We start from the raw sequence: 21,213 nt of genomic DNA on the forward strand, positions 1-21,213 counted from the left end.
GCATCACCAACCATTCATACAGTCCTTCATTTGTCTTAAATGTTGTCTTCCACTCATCACCTTCTCTAGTCCTGATCTGATGATATCCACTCTTCAAATCTATCTTTGTAAAGTATTTTGCTCCACTCAAATAGTTCATTATGCCATCCATCCTAGGCAAAGGAAACCGGTATTTCAATGTGATCTTATTTATTGCTCTAGAATCTATACACAATCTCCATTCTCCATTCTTCTTAGGTGCTAATACTATTGGTACTGCATAAGGGCTCAAACTCTCCCTGATCAAGCCTTTCTTCAATAGCTCCTGCACTTGTCTATTTAGTTCCTCTTTCTTGGTCGATGTCAACTAGTGTGCAGCTTTCTTAGGAAAACTAGCTCCCAGAACCAAGTCCATGCAATGACTAATACTTCTCACAGGTGGCAATCCATTAGGTACATTATCTTAAATGATGTCCTCATATTCTGTCAATAAATCTTTTATCTCTTCCAGGTGTTCTCCTTCCAGTTCTAGTTTCTCGGTCTTATTAGGAATTAAGGAAAAACACACATTCTCATGTCTCAATCCATCCAAGAATTTCCTTCCATCTACCAAACAGATTCTAGCATTTGTACAAACTTCATTCTTCAAAGGTTCCTCCAAAGGTAATAATTTTTGCTTCATCCCATTGGCCACACTAGTGTATGTATTATGTTGGCTTGATGATAATTGTAATGTATTCATCACTTGTTGTCATTGATGAAACACTCTCACACACACATATGATTACATTAACTACCGGTGTAACTTCAATTGGTTTACACTATCAACTGGTATGTTTAAGGTCTATCTGTAACCGATACTCTATGTCAACCGGTATGTGCTTAAGAGATAACCTGTGGCTACACTAAGTTGGCATCAAAATGAAGATGAAGATGAAGATGGAGATCAAGCAAAAGATTCCAGGACAACGGATCACATGTTTTGTTCCAACCAGTATTGACTGTTCTAACCAGTATATGTTTTTGTGATGAGTTACCAGCACCGTTTTCTTGGCGATCATTTTTGTGATGAGTTATGATTACTTCTCTAGATACACTGCACCTAGGAAATTGTGTTTTGATTTCCTTAGGCTGACATAAGATTTGAATGTCTATATTAAGACATCTTAGTGAATCATCTAAAACTGATAGTGATAGAGAGGAGATTATACGAATACTGATATGCATAAAGAGTGAAAGCTTTTGTTGAAGAGTGAGAAGTGTTAAGATGAAGAGCAGTATTGAATGTACTTAGAATGATCTGATCAAGCAAATATTGTGCTACTCATAATAGATCAAACCATTCTTGTTGTTTTCTAATCATTACAACAAAATCAAATCCCCTAACCGGGTAAGATCTAACAAGCTTCATTGTACAAATCCACTAACAAGGTGATCCATTAGTTTGGATTCTCAAATCCTCCGGTGAGGTTACTCCTAACAAGGTAGTACTCTTAACAGGGTATAAGCTTCTAATAAAGCTTGGGATCTCTAACAAGATTCGCTCCTAGCAGAGCACTTTGTAAGACCTTAACTGGTCAGTTATCTATTACTGCAGATAGTTAACTTGTGAGTTCCATCTCACCGTGGTTTTTACCTATTTGGGTTTTCCATGTATAAACACTTGTGTTATGGTGGATGTTTTACTTATGGTGGATGTTATATCATTTTGGATAGCATGTATTTTGTTTAAAAGCTTGATTAAGTTCATCTATCGATCAGTGTTTGAAGTAGTGTTTTATTTGGTGTCACTAATTCACCCCCCCTCTCAGTGCTTTTCAAGTCCATCAATTGGTATCAGAGCCTAACTTCTTTGAAGCCTAACTGCTTAGAAGGGAGTCTTGAAACTACCATGGGGGATAAGAGCTACTTCAAGATGTTTAGAGAGCTAGAAGCTAGTAGAAATGAAGTTGAATCCCTTGGGGGCAAACTGAAAGCTTCTCAAGTCAAAAGGAGAGAGCTATCTGAAAAACTGTTAGAAATATCTGATAATAGTTCTTTAGATGAAGCCAATATTGAAGCTTTAGCAGATGAAGTTGAAAAGGTGAATGGTGAGAAACTGAATCTAAGAAGAGAGCTACAAGGTCTCACTATCCGCATGAGTCAGGAATTGAAAGCCAGAAGAGCTGCTGAAGATCTTATCAAGGTAAGAGATCAAGAGATTATAAAGATCAAACGGGAAAAAGACACTATGCATGAGAACTTGATTGCTGAAACTGAAGAAAAGGAGAACCTAAAGCTAGATCTTGAGCTGGCATCGTCTTTGAAAGAGAACCTGTCTAAGTATAATGAAGATCTTGTCAAAAAGCTTACTGAAGCCAATAAGAAATTGGAGAAGTTCGTCAAAATTTCTACCATGCTGGAAGAACAAATTCAATCACAGATAATGAAGGGTGATATCTCTGGACTTGGTTTTCATACAACTAAAAAAGGTGAATCCTCTGGTACAAAGAACAAAACTTCTTCTAAAGTCAAAAAGACTACTGGTAAGAAGGTTTTTAAACCTGTCTGGTTTGTTTGTCATAAGCCTGGTCATACTACAAATGTCTGTAGAGACAAACCTAACAGAAATTCAAATTACAATACTAATGCTAGGTATGTTTCTAGAAAGTTTGAAGGTCATTGCTACACATGTGGAATGTATGGGCATAGACATATTGAGTGCAGATATGGAGCAAACAAGCATGTACCACACATGCATCCTAGACCAAATGGTGACCGGATAAGGAACTTTGATAACCGAGTAAATCTGAACTGGCAAAGATCCTATGGCAACCAGTTTAGTCCATTCGAGATGGAAAAGGTAACAAATGTTGTTTGCACCTTCTGTAATAACTATGGTCATGTGGCTATGAACTGCAGAAGAAGAACAGGAAGAGGAAATGCAGGACCCTGGAGATCATCTAGTATGGTCTATTACCACTGCAACAAACCAGGGCACTTAGCAAAGTTTTTTAGATCAAGAAATAGCAGACTGGTCAACTCTTTCAAGGATCAGAAAGGCAAGCAGAAAGTTGATGTTGAGGAAATCAGAGAAGATATGAATCAGATTTGGAAAAAGAAAGGTGATGACTCCCCTGGAGAAGAAACTGTTCCTTCATCCAGTGAAGAGAACCCAGCATCGGTGACTTAAGCCTGTTTTACACAGCTAAGGGGAGCTTAACGGTAAAACATCTTCGGGCCCCTTGTACAATGAACAGGAAAGAATTTTTGAATTATGAATTTTGGTGACTTTTTGTTCACGTGTTATCAACCGGTTTTTCACTTAAGCGGTGAAATTAGGGTTTGTAACCTAAAGTGTGAGCATTTATTACAGTTGGTAAAAAGGGATAAAAGCAAGTTTTCTTCTATCTTTTTTACCCTAACTCTTTTGAGAAAGAAAATTGAAGCGATTGTAGAGCCGAACAAAATTGTCTTGGTGTCAATTGGCAAATTGCTTTGTGATTAGAGAAATTAAGTTGAATCGAAAGTTGAAGAGAGACGAACAAGTGTGCATTTGGGCATTTCAACTGGGAAACAGAGCGACACGCAAGAAACAAGGTATTTCTTTGAGTATACCACTTCAAAACTTGTTTATCTAGAATGGCATCTACTTCTAAGTCTGTGGAGAGGTTGATGATCATTGTTGAGCCTGAGGAAGCTCTAAAGGCAGATGAAATTATGTCTTATAATGCATTGTCGCAAGTCCCGAGTGGTGTTGTGGTCAAAGGTGACTTGTCCAGCTATATAGATTGCAAGATAGAAGATTTAGGAACTCTACACATCTATACACAGTTGAAATCACTTTGTGATAAGAGCGGAAAGATTGAAACAAAATATGCTAGGGTTTTTGAAAAAGGTTTTCATAATGCTGCCTATTTTCTTGAATATTTTGAGGAAGAACACATAAGAATCATTTTGAGGCGAGTCCACAGAGAGAATATGTATTTGGAGAGGACTCACACAATAACCAAGGAAGCTATTAGGGTTGTAATGGGTTATTTCTCAACAGGTGAAATTCCTGTGCTAAGAAGAATTTCAAAGGATACTATCTTCAAATTAACCGGTTCTACATCTGATAAGCGTGTTTTTTCTATCAACAATATTAGAGACCCTGTAGTGAAACTAGCAGAAATGGTGATAGGCTACTGAGTATTTTACTCCAGTAGACTTAACAATGTTCCATCTGCATTAATTCATACAAAATATAGAATGATTGTTGATAATGTATGCGGGAAAAGTGGGCGAATAAAACTTAATATGTGAAAATGTCCCAGAATACTAGTCCACACACACACATAGGACTTCTTGGTGTAAGCTATGGAGTAACGTAGTATTACTCAGCTTCCCAAGGAGGGTCCCATGGTTCTCTATCTCACAATGTCCCTCAAACCAATGTTTTGCTCTCAGATCACTGAGCAAAATGGTTTAGGTATGGCAAATATGAGAACGAGAGATGCTTTTGCTAAATTTAGTATGAAATAGATATGAAGCTATGTATGATGCTAAAAATGCAATAAACTAGATGATAAGATGATGAGATTAGTATGAATACTATCTTAACATGGTATATTTAGTCTATGATTGAACTAAAATGATAAAGAAAGTAATCTAAACATGCATATTTAGTCTAATTCCTGATCTAAAAGAGGCTAAATGGGGAGCATAAAGATGATATGAAAAAGCTTGAAAGTATTTGAGCATAAGTATAATGCTTCAAATTTGAAAGATCATTGTTAGAAAGGAGGAATGAGAGCTCTATTTATAGCATAAACAGGGCAATGGATGGTTAAGATTGAAAGGTTTAATCAAGGGCCAAGTTTGAAAGTTGGGGATCCATGTGCACAATTGGCACCAATGAAATGGTGACAAGTGTCAACATAGGATTGGGTTGAAAAAAGAGGTTGGAGGCATTAAAGGCTTGAGAAGACCTCATGGTTATCTAAAGGCTAAGGGTCAAGTCTAGATCAGGATTACCCAATGGATTAAGATTTAATCCAAGGATAAACCTTTGTGCAAATGATTAAGAGATAATCATGGTCAAGCATTAATGGTCTGATGAGACCCTTGGGTTGGATAGAGGTTGAGTCAAAACAAATGTTTTAACCATGTGGGAGGGTTTGAATTAACCATTAATGGTTATTGGAGACTTTAGGGATTAAGTGGTTGAAGGTTGGAAGCCTTCAATGGTTTTCAAAGACTTTAAGGGTTTTGGTGGTTGAAGGTTGAAAACCTTTAATGGTTATCAAAGACTTTAAGCCATTTGAGAAGTGACTTCCCTTTGCTTAGGGATGTGACAAAGTTTAGAGGAGGGGTTAGGTTAATTAGAAGTGATTAGATGATTCTAGAAGGGATTAGAAAGGGGTTTGGGATTTTGCAAGTGGATGGAGGAATAATAGGATTTAATTGAATTAAATAATTTCATTCAATTTGGTTGAAATTTGGGGAAATTAAATAAATTAGATTTATTCAATTTAGGATAACTATTTAATTAAATTTAAATTTAATTAAAAGTGGATAGGGGGATTTAATTGAATAAAATGATTTATTCATTAAATGGTATAGTGAATTTATTTAAATAAATTGAGTAATTTACTTAATTAAATAGAGGAATGTGGATAATTTAATTAAATTGGATTTAATTAAATAGAGAAATGAACATAAAATATTCATTTAGGAATATGGTCATTTTTATACGTCTACATTTTGCCCCTCTTTGAAGTGACGTGTGTGCACATGTTATTTCAAAAAAAATGATGTGTTTTTGTGATTTTATGATCAAATGCAATTTTTGTGTCGCTTTTTCGATTTGCAAGTCGTGCCCCAGATTCGATGTGTGATGCCCCCTCGGGAGATGAATCAATTTTGAAAATTTTTGATTTAATTTGATGAAGTTCGTATGATGTGTATGATTTGGTGCATGTAAAAAGTGTGCAGATTGATTCATCTCCCGATAAGTTACAACTGTTTTGGTATAGGGGAGACCGCGACCATATTACAGGTCCCTACGGCTAACCCTAATTTCATTTTCCTCCTATAAAAGGGAAAAAGGGCTTGATTTAGGTTCATTTGTGCTTTGTTGAGTTTGAAGAAAGAGAATTGGCTCTGGAGAGAAAATGCCTATTCCCTATCACAGACACCGTTTCGAGCGTGTTCGGAGGTACCGGAGACCTGTAGCGCGTGGACCACCAGTAAGTCAACGTTTTTGACCCCTTTTTGAATTTTTGTTTTGTTGTTTTTAGGCATTTTTTGAATTTCAAAGTTCGGGTGTTTCATTTTAGCGCATCTAGGGTCCACAGTAGCGCATACGAAGTGTGAAGTAGCGCATCAAGTTTAAATTTAGGGGTTGCATCCGAAAACTGTAGGTTAGCGCGTGCATGGATAATAGCGCATGTAAGGTATTGGGTAGCGCGTCGCGTCAACAGGTTAGCACGTAGGTTTGACCTAGCGCATAGGGGCCGTCGAGGTTCGCATAGGGAAGGGGGTTTAGCGCGTAGGACTGACCTAGCGCATAGGGCTAAAAGGGTAGCGCTTAGGAAGGGTAGATTAGCGCGTAAGCAGAGCCTAGCGCATGGGGTGGGTTAGGTAGTGCATTGGGTGAAAAGTTTAGCGCGTAGACAGAGTCTAGCGCATAGAATAGGTAGATTAGCGCATAGGAGAGATAGCCTAGCGCAGGGGGTGATTTAGTGCATTGAAGATTTGTTTTAGTGCATCCAAAAAATTTTGCAGTTTTGCCCGAGTTGAAAATTTGTTTGGTCTGCCTGTCGTGTTTTGATGAATTTACCCAATATGAGTGTTTGTATAACTTGTTTTGATTTGCGAGTTTTCAAGTTATATATAGATATCAATCTGTTGTTTTGATCAAAAATGATGTAGTTGCGTGTTCTGTTTCAAGTTCAATGTATGTGAAAGCCTGAGTTGTATTACAAGCCGATATGGGTTGGAAACTTGAGTTGTGTTACAAGCTGATATGGGTGGGAAACTTGAGTTGTTTTACAAGTTTATGTGATTTTGGTACTTGAGTTGTGTTACAAGTTTTGATATGGTTTTTGAGAACTTGAGTTGTGTTACAAGTTGATATGAAATGATAGGTTTTTGAACTTGATGTAGATGAGCAAATTGTTTCATGTTGTTGATGTAAGTTTGATTTTGATATCTTTGTGTTGATGTGGAAACTGATATTGGATTTGTTTTGTTTGTTGACAGGAGCGATTGGGTGTTGTACAGTCGAGGGAGAGATTCCCGAGACCGTGGACGTTGATACTGAGATTGTCACAGGCAGACTTGGATATTATAGAGAGATGTGGATTGACCTCTCTTTTGGATATGCCTTAGTTCACTGTGAACTGGGGGCTTTTGATAGCATTGGCAGAGAGGTGGCATAGCGACACGAACACCTTTCATTTTGCCACTGGAGAGATGACAGTGACACCGGAGGATTGCTACCGGATTTTGCGGATTCCTGTTGTAGGGGTACTACTTCCTTATGAGCAGTCAGAGGAGGGTGGCATAGAGGCACTGCGCCGGATTTTCCAGGATGACACAGTTTGTGGCTACGATATCCCCTGGCAGGAGTTTTTGGATTTGGGTTATGCACCGCTGCCATCTATACTGGCAGGATTCATTGGGGGATTCCTTTGTCCTGATCGTAGGTCAAAGGGATTCTCTATGGGATGGGGACTGGTTTTGGAGGAGATGGTTACGCAGGGCAGAAGGTTTGCATGGGGGTCAGCGATGCTGGCTCACTTATACAGGAGTTTACACGAGGTAGTATACCTCGGTTATGGTAGCTTGTCAGCGGGAGTGACCCTATTACAGGTATGGTGCTGGGAGCACATTCCAACAGCGAGGCCACTAGCAGACAGAGACAAGCCTGTAGGTGCAGCATATGCCTACGGATACAGAGGCCTAGTTGTCCAGTGTAAGCTGGGCAAACTAGAGCATTGGAGGAGGATTTTTGATGATATAGATACGGTCACCTGGAGGCCATATACAAGTTGCGAGGTGTGGGCGGAGGATGGGCTGGAGATGCCCTTTGTATTTATGACACGGTATCTGATTAGGAGGACCCCGTTCGTCATTGAGCGGTTTGTGGTGACCTGAGTTTTGCGACAGTTTGGGCGCCAGCAGGGGGTTCCACAGGGAGCATGTTTGTATGCACGGAGGCAGCAGGATGTGGCCGATTGGGGCCGACTATTGATAGTGCAGTGGCGATTGAGGAGTTTACAGGGTTGGCCGGGCAGATCTGGGACTATGCCCCAGAGATTCAGGATGCAGGTATGACAGATGAGTTCGCCCGTTTGTTTGTTGCACGGGCAATGGCTAGGATCTCAGATCCAGAGGAGATGAGGCCAGCGTTTGACTCGGATGGGGAGGATGGAGATGGGGGAGATGATGGAGATGATGGGGAGGATGGAGGAGGGAGAGGAGCCAGAGGGAGGTGGGGAGGTAGAGGTGTGGAGAGAGCGGTACGACAAGGGAGGATTGAGAGGGGGAGAGGAGGATTGGCTATCGGAGTCGGGAGAGAGGGGAGAGTGACGGAGGTGCTGGCTGCAGTGGGGGGTGAAGAGGAGATGAGTAGACCAGCACAGAGGAGGAGGGTAGATATACTCCCACCTCCAGTACCGAGGACAGGGCGAGTGGGAGGGGTTCCTCTAGCACAGGTACCGCTGCGGGTTTGAGTGCCAGGTCATATGGAGGATGCACAGATCCGAACCTTGCAGATTACCGTGCAGCAGCTGCAGGCGCAGATTTTGACCTATCAGCGACAGATTTCTCAGTTGACCACTGAGAGAGATACTGAGATAGAGCGGCGAGGACGAGTGGAGGAGGCGTTGGTGAGTGTGCAGAGAGCAGCGGCGAGTGGTCCATTGAGAGACACCCTTAGAGAGCTGACATGGAGAGTGCAGGAGGTAGAGTATTATAGGCGGCATTATGAGGCTGCAGTACCCAGAGATCAGCGAGTGGAGAGCTTTGCATAGTCGAGATCGAGTCGATCTCAAACTACTGGGACACCATCTGAGAGCCGAGGTGTGACGGGGCCGGTGAGACAGGACCCTCCTGGAGATCCAGGGGCGAGTGTATCTAGAGCGAGACAGGTGCATCTGGAGCGAGACCATCTCCGTCAGGAGATAGTCATACTTGAGAGACAGGGTCTCTGTTGTATTTTTGAGCAGTTTGTTATTTGTTGTACTGGACACAGTGTTTGGACACATTTTGTACATTTTGATCAGTTTTGATATATATATATATATATATATATATATATATATATATATATATATATATATATATATATATACGGCACCATTTTTTATCATGTGATGTGTTGATATGGATGCATTTATTTTATGTGATGATGTAATGCTTAAATATATGATGTAAGATGTATGATGTAGGAGGTATGCCTTTTATATGCTGTATCTTGAAAATGAGATGTATGTTTTATTTATGCTGCTAAATGTATCGTGATATGTAAATGATGTTTAAAGGATATGGAATGATGTGTATGCAACTAATTGTAAAATGATGTGCAACTAATTGTAAATGATATGCAACTAATTGTTTTTGGAGCATCCCTCATTTTGTATTTGCCATCCGATAGAACCATTTGTTTGCTTTCTTTGTAAATTTCATCATTGAGCATTGATTTGTTTAGGATATGTTGAAAATTTATACAAGCATAATGGTATAATTGAACCATAATGACCTGAGAAAAATTTACATGATATTTGATTTTGCAAGATAGCACAAGCGTCAAGGTATAATTGAACCAGGACGACCTGAGTGCGTATTGCGTAAACAGACAAGATTTGATCATTTGTATGCATGAAGTGGAATCAAGCCTTCAGTGATATTGGACGTATCACGTCTCGAGGCATGTATTCACACAATACAAGTGATCGCCTCCCAGACAAAAGACTAAGAAAATATTGGAATTTCCGCTTGACCTCTAGCTGTGAAGCATTTAGTGAGACAAGGAAGAGAATCCAATAATGCAAAAAAAGTTCAAAATGCAAAACTAGTTAAGATTTTATGCTATAGTGCAACATTTAGTACTTCAGAAAATCATCCATCCTTGATATTTGTGTGAATTGTCTTTGTTTTGGTTTTTGCGATGAAGCGTAGTGTTGTTTGTTGGATGTCATGCTGTTGAGTTTTGCATCTAGTCTTGATGTCTTGAATGTTTGCAAGATTGATACGATTTACATGCCCCTAGCGGAGTGTGCCTCTTGATGTGAATATATACAGTGATTCCAAGCCATGGTGTTTTAGTGGTAGGAGGATATTTATAGATAAATTAGGATAGTGACTACGCTAAGCATGTACTGAATGGATATTTGCTAAGTGTCGGGTGATGGCTGATAGTGTTTTATATGGACAACATGGTATGGAAATAGATAGAGGAGCCGTTCTTTCACAAGGGTGCCTGTTTACTAGGTTTTCACCCTTGGTTTTTATTGTACTTTGCTTTTTTTGCTTTTTCTTTATTTTTTTGATTTTTTTTTGTTTGTTTTGGGTTTTTTCCGTGCACTAGGCTACTTTAAGTATAGTACCTTTTCAGATGGATGCTGTTAGTTGGTTCGTCGAGCACATCTCCTTCAGAATTTGTTAGCTGATAAGCACCTAATCTATAAACGGATATGATAACATAGGGACCCAACCAGTTAGGTTCAAATTTCCCTTTCTTTTCTCGATCTTGCTGATTTCTTGGATTTTCTTTAAGGACTAGGTCACCAACCTTGAAGTTGTGGGGAATGACCTTGTGATTGTAGCTCCTGCACATGCATTGCTGATATGCTTTGAGATGAGTATAAGCATGTTGGCGTCTTTCATCTAATAGCTCAAGTTCTTGTAGACGATTAACTCGATACTCTTCATCTAGGATTAAGCCTTTCAAAGAGACTCTGAGAGATGGGATCTCTACCTCTAGGGGTAAAATAGCCTCAGATCCATATACCAATGAGTATGGTGTTGCTCCTGTAGGTGTGCGGATGCTGGTCCTGTATGCCCAAAGTGTTGGATTGAGTTGTACATACCAATCTTTGCCTGCATCATTCACTATTTTCTTGAGGATTTTCAGTATTGTCTTGTTAGATGCTTCTGCTTGACCATTTCCCTGTGGGTAATATGGTGTAGAGAACCTATGTTGGATTTTGAATTTTTCACATAGTTCTTGGACATCTTGATTTTTGAAGGGCCGTCCATTATCTGTGATGATTGAACTTGGAATACCATATCTGCAGATCAGATAATTGAGGATAAAAGAGGCAATTTGTTTCCCGGTCACCGTGGTCATGGAAACTGCTTCTATCCATTTGGTAAAGTATTCTGTTGCTGTTATAATGAATTTGTGTCCATTTGAAGATGACGGATGAATTTTGCCAACTAGGTCCAGTCCCCACTAGCAAAAGGACCATGATGTTGTAAAGGGTTGCAGTTCCTGTGCTGGTGCATGTATTAGATTTCCATAGATTTGGCATTTAGGACATTTCTTGGCAAAGTGATATGAATCTTTCTCCATTGTAGGCCAGTAGTATCCATCCTTAGAAGCTTTTTAGCAAGAGTAGTGCCGCTTGAATGTGTGCCACAAATACCTTCATGAAGCTCGTGTAAAGCCAAATCAGAATCATTACGATCAAGACAACGAAGAAGAGTACCATCGAGACCTCGACGATATAAAGTATCAGCGGTAAGGGTATAACGGGCAGCTTGTCAGATAAATTTACATTTTTGGTTACGGGATTGGTCAATGGGTAAGATATTATGCTTGAGGTAGTCGTATATTGGTCCATATAATGGAGAATTTGAACCAATCAAGGCATAGATAACATGGGATTCAGAGTGGTCATAGGCGGGGGAGAACAGTTGCTCTACCAGGAACTCATAACGACTCTGTTACTCAGGAATTCGTAGTAGTAAAGCGATTGTAGCCATTGCATCGGCTGCTTTGTTGTTCAACCTTGGTATTTGCTCGAAAGTGATGTGCACAAAATACTATTTGAAGTCATCTGCCATTCGTTTGTAGGGTAGTAGCTTGTCGTCCTTTATCTGATAGTTGTTATTGATTTGATTAATGACCAATTGTGAGTCTCCATAGACTTTTAACTCTGTGATTTTCCATTCTACGGCCATTTTGATGCCTATGACCAATGCTTCATATTCAGCCACATTATTTGTGCATGGAAACATAAGTCTGTATGATTTTGACATAGTGTGTCCTTCAGGAGTGATGAACAGAATGCCGGCCCCTGAACCATGTTGAGTGTAGGATCCGTCAAAGTATAGGGTCCATTGTTTAGTAGAAAGAGGAAGAACGTCCCTGTCTGGAAATTTGATCTCCATGGTTTGTTTGCCTGGTAGCGATGCTTCAGCCAACTGATCTGCAATTGCTTGTCCTTTGATGGCTCGTCTTTCTGTGTATTGGATGTCGAATTCACTGAGAATCATGACCCATTTAGCCAATCGGCCTGTAAGAGCTGCCTTGCTGAGTAGATATTTGAGAGGATCAATTTTCGCAACTAGCTTGATGGTGTGTGCTAGCATGTAATGTCGGAACTTCTAAGATGCAAAGACCACTGTTAGACAAGCCTTTTCAATAAATGTATAGTTGAGCTCATAGCCATTCAATGTTCTACTGATGTAGTATATGGCGCATTCCTTTCCTTGTTGATCTTCTTGTGCCAATAATGCCCCTAGTGAAATATCTGTTGTTGAGATATATAGAATAAGTGGCTTTCCGGCGACTGGTGGTACTAGTACTGGTGGATTCATCAGGTACTGTTTGATTTGATAAAAAGATTCTGCACACTTAGCCTCCTATTTGAATGGTACATTTTTGTGTAGCAAATGGTTAAATGGTAGACTTTTATCTGCTAGCTGAGAGATGAATCACCGGATTGATTGAAGTCGTCCCTGTAGAGATCTGAGTTGACTGATATTCTGTGGTGGTGGCATTTCCATAATGGCTTGTACCTTTGCTGGATCAACTTCAATACCCTTAGCTGAGACTATGTAGCCTAGTAACTTGTCTGATGTAACCCCGAAGACACACTTCTTAGGGTTAAGCCTGACTTGGAATTTCTCCAATCGATTAAAATTTTTTGTTAGGATGCCAAGATGTTCTGCTCTGGTGAAGGATTTAGCTAGTAAGTCATCCACATAGTCTTCCATAAATGTGTGCATCATGTCATGGAATATTGTGGTCATTTCTCTTTGATAAGTGGCCCCTGCATTCTTTAAACCGAAAGGCATAACATTCCAACAGTACGTCCCCCAAGGATAGGTGAATGCTATTTTATCTTGATCTTCAGGAGCTATCTTGATTTGGTTATAGCCTGAAAAACCATCCATTAGTGAGAGCATTGCATGGCCTGCTGTGAGATCTACAATTATGTCGATACTTGGCAGAGGAAAGTCATCTTTTGGACAAGCTTTGTTGACGTCTCTGAAGTCAGTGCATATTCTGATACTACCATCCAGTTTTGATACTGGAACGATATTGGATATCCACTCTGCATAGTCAATGGGTCGGATGAATCCGAGGTCTAATAATTTCTTTAGTTCAGTTTTGACCATGAGTGCCACCTGTGGATTCATCTTTCGTAGCTTTTGCTTGATTGGCTTAACTCCTGTAGAGATGGACAGATGATGCATAATTAAGTGTGGATCTACTCCGGGCATATCAGCATATGACCAAGCAAAGTTGATTTGCTGTTTTTTAAAGAAGATGATGAATGCCGATCTTTCTTCCTCTGTCAGAGATTCTGCAAGATGTATATTTCTGCCTGCTTCTGTGGTACCAATGTTGATTGATTGAGTGGGCTCAATCAATATGGGCGATCGCTCATGAAAGTGCTCAGGAAGAGTGTCAAGTCTCCCATCGTTAGGTGCCTTAAAAAGGTTTTCACCCTCCGATGCGTCCTTTATTTTTACTTTTTTATGATCTAGAGCTGCCATTGACTGGTTTTCAGCATTAGATTCGTTATTTGGTTCTTTTTTGCGACTGAGAGACTTGGCACTCCTTGATTGACAGATATCATTATTTTGTTCACTGGTAGAGCCTGTTTTCGGATTTACAGTACATAGGTAATGGACAATAGATGCATCATCTGGGAAAATTGGTATATCGTTTGGTTCAGGTTCATCCCAGTCGATGAGGTCAGGAAAGACAAGGGGTAAGGAATCGTTGGGTGGATCAAGTTCGGCTACCGTAAGTGTTAGGATAGAGTTTTCATCGTGCTGGGTTTTGGGTTTAAAGAAATTTAGGATTTTGTTGAGGTCCTCGATGGTATCATCTTCCACATAGACTTGTTCATAATGTTTCTATGCACTTTCCTGAGCGTCATAGATATTTTGCGGTCCAAATTCAAGAGGTCTATCTTCTGCGTTATGTTCTTCCTGAGAAAGGGATATAGAATCAGTATCATCCACGATATTAGTAGTAGCATTAGAGCAGGTACCCCATTCATATTCATTGGAATCTGTCTCATAGGCATCATCCCAGATTCTATCTATGCTGTAAACAGGTGTGTTGTATGGTGAAAACAAATCTTTGATGATGGATACCATTTTGATGGTTTTTGTAGGTTCTGTATCAGATCCGTCTTCTACTTGCTGGATTTGTTCATAGACTGTGCTTCCTTGGGGAGGAATAATGGTTTTTGGAGATGACCTGATTTGTTCTTGAGATATTGGTGTTTGACTATGAGCTACTGCTGCAGATAGGGCCTTCTTATGACTTAGAAGTTTTTCCTGATGTAACTTCTGATCTTGACGTTCCCGTGCCTTGCGGATTGTTTCTACTGATTCAAAAAGTGCTTCCTGCCAGGATTCTTCTTTGTACGGTGTCTTTACTTTCCATTGAAGTTTGATAGGTAGGTGAGGCGGCCGCTTCAATAGGAACGTGAGTTTAGAAACCAATTCTACTTTGTTTCTGCTAGGTTGTGAAGGAAGATCTATAGGTTCAGTGACTCCTTCTTTGCGTTTGCCAATAGGTCCTTTACCGCCATATCCCATTTGCTTCATGATTAAGTAGCCTTTTTCATACATGTGTGTTGGTAGAACAATGTCCAGAGCAGCTGCTCTATGATTTTCTTCTTCATCTTTGTATAACCAGCTAAGAATATCTTTGTCTTCTAATTCATGTGCTAGAGTACCTAATTGGATGAAGGTACCATCAAATTTAGTGATGGGCTGAGTAGCTAGTTGTGTTGATGTAGTAGGCAAACCATGTGATCTAGGTGAGGTCAGCAATTTTGCCAAACATAAAGGCTCCAAAGTGTATTCTCCTATACCTTGGTCTTTGATTTGCATTTTCTTCTTGAAGTCTCCCCATAAGGAGTTGGATTTTGCTGTGTGTGGATCCGACGTTGAAGATTGCTGCTTTTCTCTATTATGAGGAACCAAACTGTCCTGGGCTGGCCCCATTGTATTGCAATGTTGAAATGGATTGTGATCAGCAGATATAGAGATTTCTTGTCCATCATAAGGAAACTTGACACAGTGGTGATATGTAGAAGGTACTGCTTGCATTTCATGTATCCAGGGTCGTCCTAACAAAATATTGTAGGTTAGATCAATATCTAAGACTTGACAAATAGTATCCTTTTGTACTGGGCCTACTTGAATAGGTAATATCACTATGCCTTTAGAGAACCTCTTTTCATCATCATATGCTTTTATGGTAATTTTCTTGCAAGGGTCAATAGATTCTGCTGAGAAGCCTAATGCACGGATAAGCTTTAAAGTACATATATTAAGACCGGCTCCTCCATCTATTAGGACTCTTTTGACTCAGTGTTTGCAAATAATGACTTCAATATGGAGAGGAGTATTATGCAGATGACTCAATGAGGTATCGTCATGCTCTGAGAAAGTGAGGTTATGAGGTCCTGTCATATGGGCGACCATGGCTTGAAATCTGTCTATATCCAGATTTTGAGGTACATTTGTTTCCAATAATGCTTGCTCCAATATGTCTTTGTGCTTGGGTGATAGTTTCAATAATTCCAGTATAGATATCTGAGCTGGAGTCTTGCGTAGCTGGCTAACCAAGTCATATTGGATTTTTGGTGTGGCGGTTGTAGGTGCAGTATGTCCCTTCAAGACATATTTCTGAGTTCGGGTCGTTACATTGACAGATTCATGATCACGCTGATCTCGGATGGTGGTGACATTTACTTGATGATCTTCAGCTGATATATGATTAATAGTGTTATTGTAGATGTGATTAGTACGAGCTCCACGTGTATCATCTGAAGTAGATGCTCCATCTTTGTTGTAATTTGGGAGAGGATTTTTAAAGGCTCCGTGATCACCATTTGTTTTGAGACCATCGACTGTTAAGTCACCTCGATCAATCATGTCCTGTATTATATGTTTCAATCTCATGCATTTGTTTGTTCTATGACCCTTATTGCGATGGAAATCACAATAGTGTGAATCATTCCACCAAGGTGGTTTGATTGGGGGTTCATAATTGTTGAGTGGCGGTAAAGAAAGAATCTTTTTTGCCAAAAGTTCTCTGAATGCGGATTCTAGTGATTGTCCCAATGGTGTGAAGATACGCTTTTGGAAATTGTTCGTGTTGTTGCGTGGATTGTTGTTAGGTCCTGGATTCATGTTTTTGCCTTGATTATTGTTGGTGTTGTTTGTGTTGAATTGTCCTTGATCAGTGTTTTGCGCATATGTGTTAGCACTGGGAGTAGCATTTTTAGGATTTTTCGTGTTCTGAGGATTTTCAGATGATGCAAGCACTGGTTGTTTCGATTTAGGATCATGTGATTCATTGTTGCCTTCGTTTTTGTTTCGAGTCCAAAATCGAGATTTGTCAAAGTTGGCGTTGTTTTGGTTATTGTAGTTTGATGAGTTTGTTCCTTCTTTGTAGAATTTGAGTGTTCCCTTTTTGACACATGCTTCCTCTACTTGAATGCCATTTTCAATCAATTTAGCGAAAGATGGTATGCATTGAAGTTTTAGTCTGTAACTCATTTCACCGTTCAAGTTATCAATGAAGATTTCCATTTTCTCTTTTTCAGGAATATCTCGAGAATATCTGCAGACCATGCGTCGCCAATGTTGAAGGAACGCCATGAATGTTTCATTGTTCTTTTGTTTGGTGTTGCAAACATCTAGCATGGTTATGGCATGTTGGATGTTGTAGGAATAGTGGGTTATGAATTTGTTAACCAATTCATCAAATGATCTAACAAGTGGCAAAATTTTGGATAACCATTCCATAGTTTGCCCACCCAAGCTTCTGGGGAATAACCTCATCAAATAGGTGTCATCATGAGCGAATTCAAGGCTTAGTGTGCAAAATTCCCGTACATGATCTATGGGATCACTTTTCTCATCATATTTATCAAATTTGGGAATGTCCGAGTTTGGAGGAAAAGGCACCATGTTCAAGCTTCTGTCAAATGGATAAGGACAGATTTCGTTTAAAGAGTATCGCACTGTTGTCCCTTGTTGCATATCCTGTATTTGCCTTTGCAAAATTTGCATTTGTTGAGTAAGAGCAATCAAAGGTGCATTGTCTTGTTGAGGAAAAAGTTCTTGCCTTGTATTGGTTCTTAGCTGAAAAGGCATGGTAAATGGTATATGTTGCTCTGGTGTTTCTAGCTCAGGTATACGCATTTCTGGTATGCGTTGTTTTGGAATGTGTTGTTCAAAGTTATGTTGTTCAAGTATGCGAGTTTCTTCTTCTCTGTTTTGTTCTTGATATGCATATTGCCGAGATCCGGTTTGAAAAATGTTTGGGTCGAAATCTTCAGGAAGTTTAACGCCCTTGCTTGTGAGCATCAACAGATATTTTTCCTTGTCATTTTCCATGAGCTTTTCGACAAGTTTTTGGAAGGAGGGATTTACTTGACATTCTCGAAGAAGGGCTTCAGTAATTTCAAGTTCTTCTATGGGTGGAACTTCAAAAGGATTTGATAATCTTCGATTCATACTGGACTCAGCGGGTGTCTCGCTTTGTTTGTTACTTTGAGAGCGAGTAACAGGCATTTTAGTAGAAGCTTTCAGTGATGAAAGGTACAAAAGCCTCCTCAATGCGTTGCTCGGGCGTTGGTGGTTCTGGTCGAGATGTGTTATATGTGATGCACTCGTCAGGCAAGAATGTTGGATTGATTTTCCCACCGCGATTTATGGTTTGATTAAAAGCAGACTTTTGACAGTATGCTCTTGTCTTCAAGGGTTCCTTGTCAAATTCGCTAGATTTGTTTTGGATATAACGTTTGACGTGATGAAGGAATACCCAATGAGATTTGAAGAGTTGGCGATTGATGTATAAAAACTTATTTCGCTTGATAAATTTGGAAAAACTAGGTTGTCGTTTCTTTAACGTGATGTTACGATAGAGGTTCTTTCTTCTCAGAATAAGGGGATTAGTCATGCAAGAGTGATCAATGATTTCCTTTGATTGGTTTGGATTCAGTTGATTCTTGTTTTGGAAATTTCAAATCTTACTTTATCAGAGTGAAGGTTTAGATGTCCCTTCACGATAAAGCGTGTCAAATGATATGGATAAAAGCTTCCCGATCTGGAAACTGGATTTGACGATTTGAGAATTTTAAACAAGTGTTTTGAGATAGAAATCCGTAAGATGGTAAAGGATTTTGATGACACTGATGATGAAAATTTTCCGGATTTATGATAGGAGAGACATCCTCTATTGTGCGATTTGTTTAGGATTCGGACAACTTTGTTTGACACAAATTTAGCTTGAGAAAAGTTTTTAATAGTTTGTTTTTGTCACTCTGGTTTGATAAAAGATGATTTTTGATGAAAAAGTCTTCTAAAATATTTTTGAAATTTTCAAAAAATTTCCTGTTTTGGACTCTCTGTTTTTCGGCCTTGGATCACGCGCTAAAACAGAGTTTACATGCGCTACTGAATTTACCTGATGCGCTAAAGGAATGAGCACACGTGCTAATCTGCCCCTAGATACGCGCTAAAGTTTGGATTTTGGAAATTTTTTGTTTAACTGGTGAAAAATCTACGCGCTATACTGGGCTTTACACGCGCTAACTATTGGAGTACATGCGCTAAAATATGGTTTCTACGCGCTAAGCTGTTTCTTCCACATGCTAAAGTTAGGACTGTTGAAACTAGTTGTTGAATTTTTTTGAAAAAGTTACACGCTACACTGGGCTTTACACGCGCTAACTGTTGAAGTATATGCGCTAAAATATGGTTTCTACGCGCTAAGAGGTTGCTGCCACGCGCTAGACTGTGTTGTGGATGCGCTAAAGGATTATTACTGTTTTTGCCTGAGGATAAAACACTACTGTTTTAATTTCACGCGCTAATGTAAGGTTTGGATGCGCTAACAAAAGTCTTCCACGCGCTAAGATGTTGTTCTTATGCGCTAGACTGCCCTGATTTTTCCATTTGGGTGATTTTTTTTGAGGTCTTTGATTTTTGCTGAGAATTTTTCAAGTGCGATGGATGATTTTCTGAAGTAATAAATGCAAGCACGGCACAAAAAGTACAACCATTTTGCCTAATCTAACAAAAAGTGTATGTTCTGCGAGGATGTGTTCAAATCCCCAATGTTTTAACAGGTTTGGATACAAGTAATACACTTTTAGAAAGACTCTTTATTCAAGAGTCATAAATAACATCATAGCCCACTAGTCTCGATACTCCGTCAACTCAAACAGCCGTGTCACCCCCTAGGGGGTGCCCATTTTTTTGCCTTTTGCCAGAAATTAACTCAAAGTGAATTGCTTCACAGTTGAGTAGTTATCTTGGGAGATATATGGTGAGTAATCTTGGGGACGGATTCTTCCCCACCCTTGCACTATAATGTTACAAATGTTTGGTTACTGACTCGGTTCAAAGTTTCTAATTCTATGGTTCTTAATCAGGCTTCCTGTTCGGGCGTCAGTGATAAACTCCCTCAGGAGGCTTCTCAACCTTTAGAACAAAGGCTTTACGTATCTCAAGGATACTGGGGGAAGGCTAATAACTGCGCGCAACCGTTGAAAAAGACTTTCGTCACTTTCCACATTTGATTATAGTGGGTTGGAATTCTTAGCGTCAAAGTCGTTCCCCACTTAGGTCGTTCCCTTCACACCGGCCATAAACGGCTTTAAGAGTTGATTGCAACTCCTCGGGAAGGCAGGCCTGCTAAAGGATTTATTGCTTGAATGAAATAAAGCTGTAAGAATGGTCTGGATTTTTTATCACCCAGTTAAGGGGAGAGCATATTCCTACCACTTTCGAGGCAAAGCAATCAATTTTATTTTAGTCTTTCAAATTAGTGATTTTGCTAAAATCTATGTGGAGATGTTGCTCCACAAAACATGATGTTCATTTTTATCCTGTCAAAACAATGATTTGCTGATCTATGAAAGGAATTTTGTCAACAAAGCAAAATTTTTGATGTGTTGGTCAACAAAAGAAATCGATTACAAAGGAAAAGCGTCCGCTCCACCTGCAAGAAATTATCAGAGTCCTGCAAGCAAACCGAAAAAAAAAAGGAAAATTGTTAGCGAATATGGGGGACTTCCACAAGTCTAATATTCCAGTTCGGTTACAATAAAAAAAAAAAACTTTGTTTTTGTTTTTCTCTGACTGTGATGCGCTACAGAACAAACTGTACGCGCTACAGTATAGGATTTATGCGCTAAAATTTATACTAAACGCGCTACTCTGTTCTCTGGATGCGCTACTATGGGTTCTGGAAGCGCTATTCTGTGTTTTTTCAACACTGCAGGTAATTTCAAATATGAGGTGCTAATGTATGAGTTGCACGCACTATTATATGGATTAGAAGCGCTGGAATTGGGATCTTATGCGTTATTCTGGTTGTTGAATGCGCTGCTCTGTGTTTCGCCCGTGTCAAGACCTACAGGAAAATGTTAGAGGGAGTCATGCGTTGCAAAAATATATCCACGCACTAGTTTTCTGACCACATGCGCTAAACAGGGAGTTGGATGCGCTACTCTGTTGATTGGATGCGCTAAACAGTGAACTGAAAGCGCTACTTCAATTTTCCCGCGTGCCTGCAAAAATGGTTAGTTTCAAAAACCGATTTGTTATTTGAGGTCGGGCCCCACGGTGGGCGCCAGAAATGTATGCGGGAAAAGTGGGCGAATAAAACTTAATATGTGAAAATGTCCCAGAATACTAGTCCACACACACACACAGGACTTCTTGGTGTAAGCTATGGAGTAACGTAGTATTACTCAGCTTCCTAAGGAG

The sequence above is a fragment of the Cryptomeria japonica genome, chromosome 10 (assembly GCF_030272615.1).
Source record: "Cryptomeria japonica chromosome 10, Sugi_1.0, whole genome shotgun sequence".
NCBI classification, from domain to species: Eukaryota; Viridiplantae; Streptophyta; class Pinopsida; order Cupressales; family Cupressaceae; genus Cryptomeria; species Cryptomeria japonica.